This window comes from Telopea speciosissima, chromosome 2 (genome assembly GCF_018873765.1).
Source record: "Telopea speciosissima isolate NSW1024214 ecotype Mountain lineage chromosome 2, Tspe_v1, whole genome shotgun sequence".
Classification (NCBI taxonomy): domain Eukaryota; kingdom Viridiplantae; phylum Streptophyta; class Magnoliopsida; order Proteales; family Proteaceae; genus Telopea; species Telopea speciosissima.
This window is the reverse complement of record NC_057917.1, coordinates 11,475,748-11,486,411: the sequence shown is the minus strand read 5'-3', so window position 1 is coordinate 11,486,411 and position 10,664 is coordinate 11,475,748. Positions and strand designations below refer to the sequence as shown.

The following is a 10,664-nucleotide window of genomic DNA, read 5'->3' as shown; positions in this document are numbered from 1 at the left end:
ATGGCTAGAAGTTGAGAAGATAATTCCAAACTAGAAGGTTTGGAGAAAACTTGCAAAAATCAGCACTGCACTTGAGTTCCAGGTTGGTTCGAGTGTAGGGAATATTGAAGGGAAGCTTTGCTACAATTTTGGTGATGTTCTGATGGAGGGAGGTGGTGTTATGAAGGTGTACTGAAAATAGAAGGTTTATGGTTATGGAAGGTTCCAGCCAAAGGGGGGGGGGACAGAAGGGGGAATCAAGTGGAGTGGAGGGTGAGATGGAATGGTGCTTTAAAACCCATTAGGGTTTGATGGAGGGATATGGAAATATGGGACTCAGATGTTGCAGCAACCTTCCACTCGCAGGAGCAGCACAAAGGTCTTCAATTTCAGGCCTGGACTTGCTGGGTGGTTATTTGGGCATGAAATCTAAGCTTAGGAGGCCCACCGGGCAATTTTTTGTTCAACTGTCATATAATTGGCCTGGTCTAGAAGTACACAGGATTAGCTGGCTCATTGACAGCCTCATTGCAGAATAATGTGTCTCACAATGTTTTATTGGTATAACTGATGTTTTCTCCCATTATAGTGGAGAAGTGGATCAATATCAGATTGCTTGGCCCAAATAATGCGGAAGTTGGATGGATTGTTATAAATCCAGAGAGCTTTATTGCTACCACTGCTTGAATAAGTCACAACCTGAAATTAAATTCATTCAAAACAGCCCTAACCTTTTTACCTAACGAACACTTACATTTGAACAAGCCACTTATGGCTACAGGTTTGATTTGCCCATGAGTTTGTGGACAAAATGGCAAATTGAGGTTTGTTCACTGAGAAAGCGAAGACTTGTTAAGTAACTCAAAACTTGCTCAATAGGAGGAGGTCAGAAGACTTGGGAAACTTGGTTTGGTGGTTGCAAATGCTGCATCTATGTTGGCATGGTTTTCATCTTAGTTCCACAGGCCTCCCCACAGAATGTCATCATTCAAAGTCTATGGTGCAGAGGCATCACTATTGAACATGAAAGAGAGTAGGCATTGCTCCTCAGAGGAGTTGGAATACATGGAATCCATCTCCTGCCTCACTTGAGCTCTCTGCTCGCTCTCATCAAGTAGAGACATGATCTTTTTCATGTCAAATTGGTTTTGTTGCTGTTGTTGCTGCTATTGTTGTAGCAGCTGCTTTTGCAACTGAAGCTGTTTTTGTCTAAGGAGTCAAGTTTTTGACTTCTCAGAGTGTTCTGATGCAGATTTCCCCTCCTCCTTGAAATGGCTCCTCCAGTAGTTCCTGATCTCATTGTCTGTTCTCCCAGGCAAGCTCTGAGCAATTGTTGACCACCTGGGGATATCATATTCTTCTTCAGCTGTGTGGTCTATTTAGTTCGAACAAGTGTAGAGACTTCAGTAAAAGAAACCATCCCATAATGGATTAGTTTCTTACTGTTAAAAACTTTAAGGGTAAATTACATGACACCCCCTGGTTTTCAAACAAAACTCAACTCACCCCTGGTTTTTGAAAATACTCAACCGTCCCGCTCTAAAGTAACGGTGTTAACTTAAATCAATCCAAAAAGTGAAATGACAATTTTAACCTCAACCATAATAAGATAAACAATGACAATTGAGTTACCCAACGTTTGTAGAAAATGCACTTTAGATACCTGATACCCTCTCTGCTTCTGCTGCTCTTCTTCTCCTTCTTCTTGTTGCCACAGCCACAGCCATGATCGAAACCATGGCTGCAACCCCCATCCGAGGTAAATCAGCCACCGCACAGAGGTTGGACCGCTGATGGAGCTTCACCGGAGCTCCGTGACCGTTCTCCAGTCGTTTTCATGGCTGGAATCAACTCCCGCAGGGATTGAAATCGAAAACGTTGCTGTGGGCAGCGGTGCTATTGACTAATATAACGAACTGTAATAAGCCCTTTGATTAAATCAAAAACCCTAAACCTAAACCAAAAAAAAAATCAGGCTAGTCGGAAATGGTATATGGTCGGAGGATCATCCATCAAGAAAACCCTAACCTCATATTTTTCAAAAGCCCAAGAAGCAAGAACTGCAGCTTCCCCAATCCACTTCAAATCTCATGAATTCGATCACTCTCTTGTCTGGAATATTTTGCACGGAGCCCGTAACTCTGAGCATGCTCTGCAATTCTTCAGATGGGTCGTTAAAGACTGGTTACCGCCATGATCGATCGACCCACCTGAAGATGATTCAAATCTTGGACCGAACTCGGAAGCTCAACCATGCGCGATGCATTCTCTTTGACATGCCCAAGATGGGTGTTGAATGGGATAAAGAGTTTTTCATTATTCTAATCAATAGTTATGGAGAAGTTGGGATTGCTCAGTTGGCCTTCTAATGACATATTAAAAACTTCAACATTATTTTCTGTGAACAGCTGTGTTGTTGTAGGTTAGATTGAACCCTTTTTTGTGACACTTTTGATCTCCAAAACCAAATGTGTAGGGAACTGAGATGTTGCCACATTTATCTTGGCAACCAGCAAGAGCAATTGATGAATCTAAAGCTGATGTTGTAGCTAGCCATACAACGATGAGGAGGAGCTCGTGAAGCACCACAACATGACCCATGGATTAGATCTTCATTCTTATGATTTTTCTCTGGTTACCTAGTAGCTATATTTTTTAGTCGGTTTCAATATGGGAAGAGCAACTTCTTCTTGATCTATAAGCAATGGTTACAGGGCTTTCTTCACTGAACAGGGAAAAAGGGGTTTTGGGTTTTTTTTGGGTTTCACCGGCATCTGAGGCCGGGGTTATGACCGTCAGACCCTAACGGTCGTTCGCCGTGTCTGAGATTGGCTGCCGGCCTCTGGTTCGGTTGCCGCAAGAGACCGCTGTGGTGGTTTTCTCCATTCTCGGTTTAGCTATTTGGGGAAGGAGGAAAGGGAATATTCCCTCTCCGATTCCTTGTTTTAATTTAAAAAAAAAAATAAGACCTCACATATCCTTTTAGGGTATTTAGATCAAGGGTAAAAAAGTAACTTTACATGATCAAGGGTAGTTTAGGGATTTAAAAATATTTAACTGGCTGACATCATCACTTAACAGTATAAAACTAACAATAGGGACTAATTTGTCATATTAGGGTCTAAACCAGGGGGTGATTTGAGTTTCGTTTTAAAACCAGGGGGTGATGTGTAATTTACCCAAACTATAAATATGACACAATTGTCTCACCTGTTTCCTCACCAGGCATGAAGCTCTAGAATGATATTCTCTTCAAGTGGTGCTATCTGCCCTCTCTTGAGGTCAGGCCTCAAATAATTCACCCACCTCAGCCTACAACTCTTTCCATTCCTTTTCAGCCCTGAACCCAACAAATAAAAAGAAGAAATTAGTAAATTGATATTATGATTTTTCTACAAATATTTCACTCTAATCCAATGTTCAAACACGATGCAACACGACGAGTTAGGAAATTATACAAAATTGTGCTAAAATAACTTAAAAGGAAGAAGATAATTTTATACAAAATTGTGCTAAAATAAATTAAAAGGAAGAAGATAATTTGTTTACTTGCACAAATGGTGCACAACTGAGCCAACTTGATTGAGTTGACAATTGAGGTGGGAAACTAAAGATGTTTTCAGTAGTTGGTGGATGGGTACCTGCAAATTCTTGCCACTGAGTTCCATCTTTCCTCTCCATGTAACTTGACATATTCAATTAGCAATTTATCCTCTTCAGCAGTTCAAGGTCCTTTCTTCCAGTCTTCTTCTATGATTCCCCAGCCCAAGAGTCCTGCCATCACTCTCCCAACCATGTACTAACCTAAGCTTCCTTCCCTTTTTTCAGGGATATATTTGGCTTCCTAGTTGTATGACATTAGTTTGTGATGCTCCTGCTTATATAAAAAAATAAAAAAAAAATAAAAAAAATATAATATATATATATATATATATATATATATATTTATTTATTTATTTATCTCCATAATCTCCACCTCATCCACTAGTTGAAGAACTAAACTAAATTTGAAATAATCTAGTTGAATAACAAAATTGCAGGGTATAGAAAGTTCAAGAACCTGACCTGAAATCGATAGAGAAAATAGAGGACGATAGAAGAGAGATAACCAATGGAATCCACTTGATTGCAGGCTTGGAGTCCCACCAGGGGTTCACTACTGCTACTCGAAGCAGTCTAAGGTCTGAAATCCACGTAGCCAGCAGCAGAAAGTTGTTTTTATTCATTAAAATTATGGGGAGAGCTGTAACCCTTACACATTATTTATATAACTAGGTAGATTCAGTCAGAATTCTGGATTCTGCATACTATAAAATATAAATTCTGCCTTAGGTACATGAGTTTCCATTTTCTTTTCCCCTCATATTATATATGAGAATATAGGGGTAATTATGGGGAGAGTTGTAACTCTTTTTTTTAATGAAAGAAAGAGGAGGAAGGGATGAAAAGTTAATCTAATGCAAGAGTCGACCTTGAACTAGGGAAACCAGTAGGAGATCGATTGTAGCAGGATCAATACTATGAAAATAACAAATTAAACTGCAACTCTTTTTTTTATTGCTACTTTTCTATTACATATGAAGAACATAAAAAGGATAAGAAGAAGAAGAAAGGGATATAGAAGAGAAGGGGGGGGGGGGGGGTAGGGGAATGGGCTTCTCACCCTGGGTCTCTCACCCACAGCTATCCTAGCTGTTGAAACATAGAATTTCTCCCATAACCGATGGCAAGCTTGGCCACAAATTCTATTCTCCAATTCTGTTTTTTCATTATAATGTGATGTCTATTAATAGCTTAGGCAAGCTCAAAATAAAATAGAAACTAATCTAAAATAGAAACTTAGGAAAATAGAAACTACTAAATCCTAACTAAATTAGAAGGTAACTAAAATTAGAAACTACTAGGCTTTATAGTTCGGCCACATGCAAGAATAACTAAAATAGAAACTAATAGATTTAGTAACTAGGTACTACTAAGAGAATAGTAACAGAATAAAATCAGATCTTCACACCAGCTGTCCATATCAGTCCAATCACTGTTCACGTGAACAGTAACTTTTTTTAAATTTTAAAATCTGTCTTCTTCATGCTTCTCTCTGTGCTGGGGCTGCCTTAGGTGATGTTCCATCGAACCAACAAAAACTTGCCACATCATCAGACCAGGCTGCTTCTCACAGTAGTCGAATCCACAACCTTGCTGGGCTGGTTTTGGGGCTTGTTCTTGCAGGTATATATGGACTTGTGATCTACATCATAATCCCCCAAACTTACAGGTATTTGTCACTCCCATTATTCCAAAAGGTTGCAAAACAGAAAATTGAAAACAAAAACAATAACAGTCAATGGGTTGGTCTCCAATGTTGAAATTCTCTACAAGGAAATACAATACTAGTAATTACAATAGCAAAGAAAAGGTGCAAATATCAGGGAAGAGATATATTGCAATAAAATAAAGTACAGAAAGCCTGCAATACCAAAACCTTTTCATCACCAATTTTTAAAACAAAATCCTGAAAAAAAATCCAATTCAAGTATTGCACAGAAACACAAACTAAATGAGCAAACCTGACTTTCAATGAGGTTCTTATATTGCGCCATTTGGTAACTACCTGTTTTGAAGTGCATAGTTCCAGGGACAGATTGGGACAGAGAGCAGAGATCAGAGGAAGCCATAGAGAAGAAAGGGTCGAAGGTTTTCTCGTTCGAGATGTATGGCACCTGATATGGCTGGTTCCATGGTTGGATCAGGGTATTTAAATGGATCCTAGAATCATGCGTCCATATCTAAGTTCACCTTAAGAGGTGAACTCAAGAATGATGCAGCTTTAGTACAAAAAGTGGAATCATGTGATTTTCTTAATCCGATGGAATTACACAACCAAACGGTTTTAAAAATTCAGAATCACGATTCCACAGAGTTTCCGTACGCAACCAAACACAACCTCAAGTTGTTCCAATAGAGTGTCATGTGGTGCATGTCTTGGCTAGGTGTGGTTTGAACCTTGGGAAAGGTCTAATCGCTGATTATGTTTTGCTAGCCATAGATTAAAACAAATAAAAAGAAGTTAGAGTAAAAATGTTAGTTTTGGCAAAGAGACATTTCCTTGGAAGTTGTTAATGCTGCCAAATATAATACTAATTAGAACCTGAACCCAACCTTAATTTATTTGTTTGCCTAATTAACGGTACAATCAAGGTGGGTCTTTTATGGAGTCTTGTTTTCCTTTTTTCTAATTGCTATAATTATCATCGGTTTTAGTCTTGAGTTGTTCTGTTATTCTTCATTCTGATAGTTTCTGAAGCTTCTGATTTGATTTTTGGTTTTGATAGTCAAATTGTGATTGGTTTTAAGCCTTCTCTTTTAATAGGTTATTCCATCAAATGGATAAGAGTTGGATTTATAAGTCATGGGATCGTGTATTCCGTGCGGGCGATATACACGAAGTTGGTGTAAATGGCTTCCTAGACTGTTCTTTTTCCAAAGTACCCATAGGGGAGAAGATTTCAAGCTAGTGTGTAAATTGCATTAATCAACGACCGGGAACACGAGATGAAGTGTTTGACCACTTGATAGTTGATGGAATTATAACTGGCTACACGATGTGGAGTTTCCATGGGGAAGTTACATCTTTAAATACCACCACAACAGAAAATGTTGTGGTTGATGAAGAAGATCAAGATGTTAACATGCATGACATACTTCAAGATGCGTTTCCCGGTCAAACTTTGAAGGAGTTGGTGTTAGTACCACAAGTGGACACATAGAGGGAATAAGAGATGAGTTAGAAAAATTGCATAGATTGATGCAAGAAGCAGAGAAGGCATTATATCCAGAATGCAATGAATTCACGAAATTGTCATTCAATGGTGCATTATATCACATAAAGTGCCTATGCAACTGGAGTGACAAGTCTTTCTCTATGTTGTTGGATTTATTTAAGAAAGTACTACCACAAGATAACACCTGCTGAATTCTTTATATGAAACAAAGAAGATGCTTAAGGATTTGGGACTCAGTTACAACAAGATCGATGCATGCCCCAACGATTCTATGTTATATTGGAAGGATGCATCTAGTGAAAAGTCCTGTCGCATTTGTGGGGCATCAAGGTATGAATCCAACAAGAAAGATCCGGAAAAAACATTACGTCACTTTCCTTTGATACCAAGGCTTCAAAGATTGTATAGGTCATCAGTAACATCATCTGAAATGAGATGACATAAAGATGAACGTATGGATAATGGGAAAATACGCCATCCTGCAAACACAGAAACATGGAAGGACTTTGACAGACTGCATCCAACTTTCAGTGCGGATCCACAAAATGTTAGGCTGAGGGCTAGCATGTGATGGATTTAATCCTTTTAATATGAAGAATTCATACAGCATGTAGCCTGTTGTTGTGGTGTTATATAATCTGCCACCATGGAAGTGCATGAAGTAACCATCATTCATGTTGACATTGCTAATTTCAGGTCCAAATCAGCCTGGACATGATATAGATGTATATTTACAGTCTTTGATAGATGAATTGAAGTTATTGTGGGATGGTGTTGACACCTACGATGTGTTGAAGAAAGAGTCGTTCCGTTTACGTGCCTGCCACTTATGGACAATCAATGACTTTCCTGCATATGCTAACCTTTCAGGCTGGAGCACCTAGGGTGTATTGGCGTGGCTTTGTTGCAACAAAGACACCACGTCAACTTGGCTGAAACACAGTCGTAATCATTGTTACCTAGGCCATCGTTGGTTCCTCAAATAAAATTAGAAATTTCGACGAGATAAGAGAGGTTTCAATGGTTGTGTTGAGTTTGGGCTGGCGCCACAACCCCTTTCAGGTACTCCTTTGTTATCACAAATGGAAGGTGTAGAATTTTCTACATTTAGTAAGGAGCCTAAGAAGGATAATGCCAATAAACGGAAGAGGGTTAGAGGTCGAAATGAATTACCATTTAATTAGAAGAATAGAAGTTTATTCTTTAAATTGCCCTATTGGAAGGATAATCTACTTTGTCATAATTTGAATGTTATGTATATAGAAAAGAATGTGTACGACAACATCATTGGTACGCTGTTAGAATTGAAAGAGAGATCAAAGGATAAGCTGGAGGCCCGACTTGATTTGCAAGAAAAAGAACAGTTTTGCAAAGCTTTAGAGGGTTTGAAGGTCCCTGATGGTTATTCCGAAAACATATCACATTGTGTGAAAGTCACTGAAAAGGATATATCTGGAATGAAGAGCAATGATTGTCATGTTTTAATGCAACAATTCCTTCCTCTAGCAATACGTGTACATCCAATGAATAATGTTAAGTTGGTGTTGCTGTCATTGTGCGAGTTCTTTTCGATGTCTATGTGCAAAAGTTGCTACAAACGAAGATTTGAACCAACTTGAAGCAAGTATTGCAGAAACCCTATGCAATCTAGAGAGGATCTTCCCTCCTGCATTCTTTGATGTTATGGTTCATCTATTGGTTCATTTACCACGAGAAGTATTATTGGGTGGACCAGTCTATTGTAGGTGGATGTACCCTTTCGAAAGGTTAGTCATTATTTTGTTTGCATTAATTTCGTATGTTTGTTTTCTCTTGTTTATTTTTGTTTCTATGTAATAACTTTGCATGCTAATAGGTTCAATAAGGACTATAAGCGTAATAATAGACACGTAGAAGGGTCTATTGCAAAGGGATACATTGCAAATGAATGTCTGACATTTTGTTCTGCGTATATCAAAGTACTTGAGATGCGTTTAACCCATCCAAAGAGGAATGTTGATAATGGAAATCTACAAATAGAGCAACAACATTGGGTTTTTTAATGCAAAGGTAGACCTTTAGGGGGTGCTGCAATGGTGCGATTAGACTGGAAAGACATCCAACAAACACATCGGTATGTTCTCTTGCATTATGAACCCATTAATAAATATTGAAACTTGGAAGTAGGTGTCAGGATTAGTTATTTCACTTCACTTCAATCAAGTCTTCGTTTTCCCCAATAGGACTTCTTTAAATGTAGGCTCTATTTGGAAGAGCTTAAAGAGAACCTAAGCCATAAGGTTCGACAACAACAAAGAGCGAAGGTGCATTCAGAGCAATTCACTGAATGGTTTAGAAGTCATGTGAGGAGTATTAAATTTCTTTGCTTTAAGCATTTTAATATCAAAAGCACCTACCTTTAATTGTCTCCATAACAACTAATGTTGAATTGAGTAGGTGGACAAGCTACGGGAAAGTGGAGAGTAGTACCTCACATTATTCAAAGGCTAGCCCAAGGTCCCAATCGTGAAGTAATAAAATACAAGGGGTACATATTGAATGGCGTACATTTTCACACCAAGGATTGTGAAGCCAATCGACGAACTCAGAACAACGGAGTCTTAGTAACGACAATAACATCAAGCTACGCTAGTCGTAGAGATAATAAGCCCCGTGATGGACATGTGCATTACTATGGTGTGTTGAAGGAGTGGTTGAGTTGGAATATTTAGCGGACTTGAAGACAATGCTATTCCATTGTGACTGGGTTGAAACAAGCAATAGGGCAGTGGAAAAAGAAAATATCGGCTTCACATGTGTGAACTTCAATCATTTGATGTATACTGGTAAACATTTATCTGATGACCCATTTGTCTTCCCTAGACAAGCAGAACAAGTGTTTTATGCGTCAGACCCTATCAACCAAGGTTGGTTTATTGCTCTAAAAGCATCATTGCGCGATGTGTTTGATACGAATGGTGTTGTGGAAGAAAACTATAATCAAGAACGCCAACATACGACCATGCTAGGGACCTGAGACGAGTAAATATTGGTGATGTCGATCTTAGTTGGGAAAGGACAGACTTAGAGGGAATAACAGTTGATGCAACTAACTGATCTTAGTTCTGTTACAACTTTTTAGATTATAGATCTTTTATATTATTACTTTTTTTTCGTGACAAGGTGCTTGCTGAGTTTAAATTCTCTTTATTTGTTTTAAGTTCACACTTGACAAGCACATATACTTACTGTAATTGTGATTTTGTTCCAATGCAGGTTTACGTGATGGCTGAGTACCAGAGTTATGGGGATCCTAATGCGTCATCGTCATCGTCATCATCATCTACAAGTACAACATTCAGTTTCTAGTTTTGAATACTTAATAATTAGGCTGATTGCATTAACAGGACACCACATTAGTCACTAATACCGTCACATTTTTTCATTGTAGGTCGTGAGAGAGGGCGTACAAGAGGCCTTTCTATCAATGCAAGGCCCAACTCTGATAAGAAAGATTTGGAATGAGATAAGTACAACATTGTGGTTGGCGACAACGCAGCTGAGGTATCCACATACTTTAGAATACATGCTAGGACCCCAACCCGGCTACCATTAAACTATCCTGACTGGAGAAAGGTTTCGATGCATCATAAAGAAGATGCGTGGAAGAAAATTGAGGTATGGTGATATCCCATCTTATTTTCAATATAAGATGGACCTAATTTCATAGGTAAGTATTGATTGTTGATTTGGGTTTAGGCTTCGACTAATTGAATTTGTTTAATAGGAAAAATTTAATGTATCGGAAGATGCTCAACATGTTATTTTCATGAGAATGAGCACTCGTGGCGGGATTTCAAGGCAACTCTAAAAAAAGAGACAAAAAATATCCTAATTTTTATAATGCCCCTCGCCCTATTGATCCCA

The 10,664-nt window shown here is 38.6% G+C and overlaps 1 pseudogene; it reads right to left on the bottom strand.

The window, feature by feature from the left end:
- Nucleotides 1-667: 667 nt before the first annotated feature.
- On the bottom strand, nt 668-3,833 carry LOC122652505 (annotated as a pseudogene).
- Between the last annotated feature and the right edge of the window lie 6,831 nt (nt 3,834-10,664).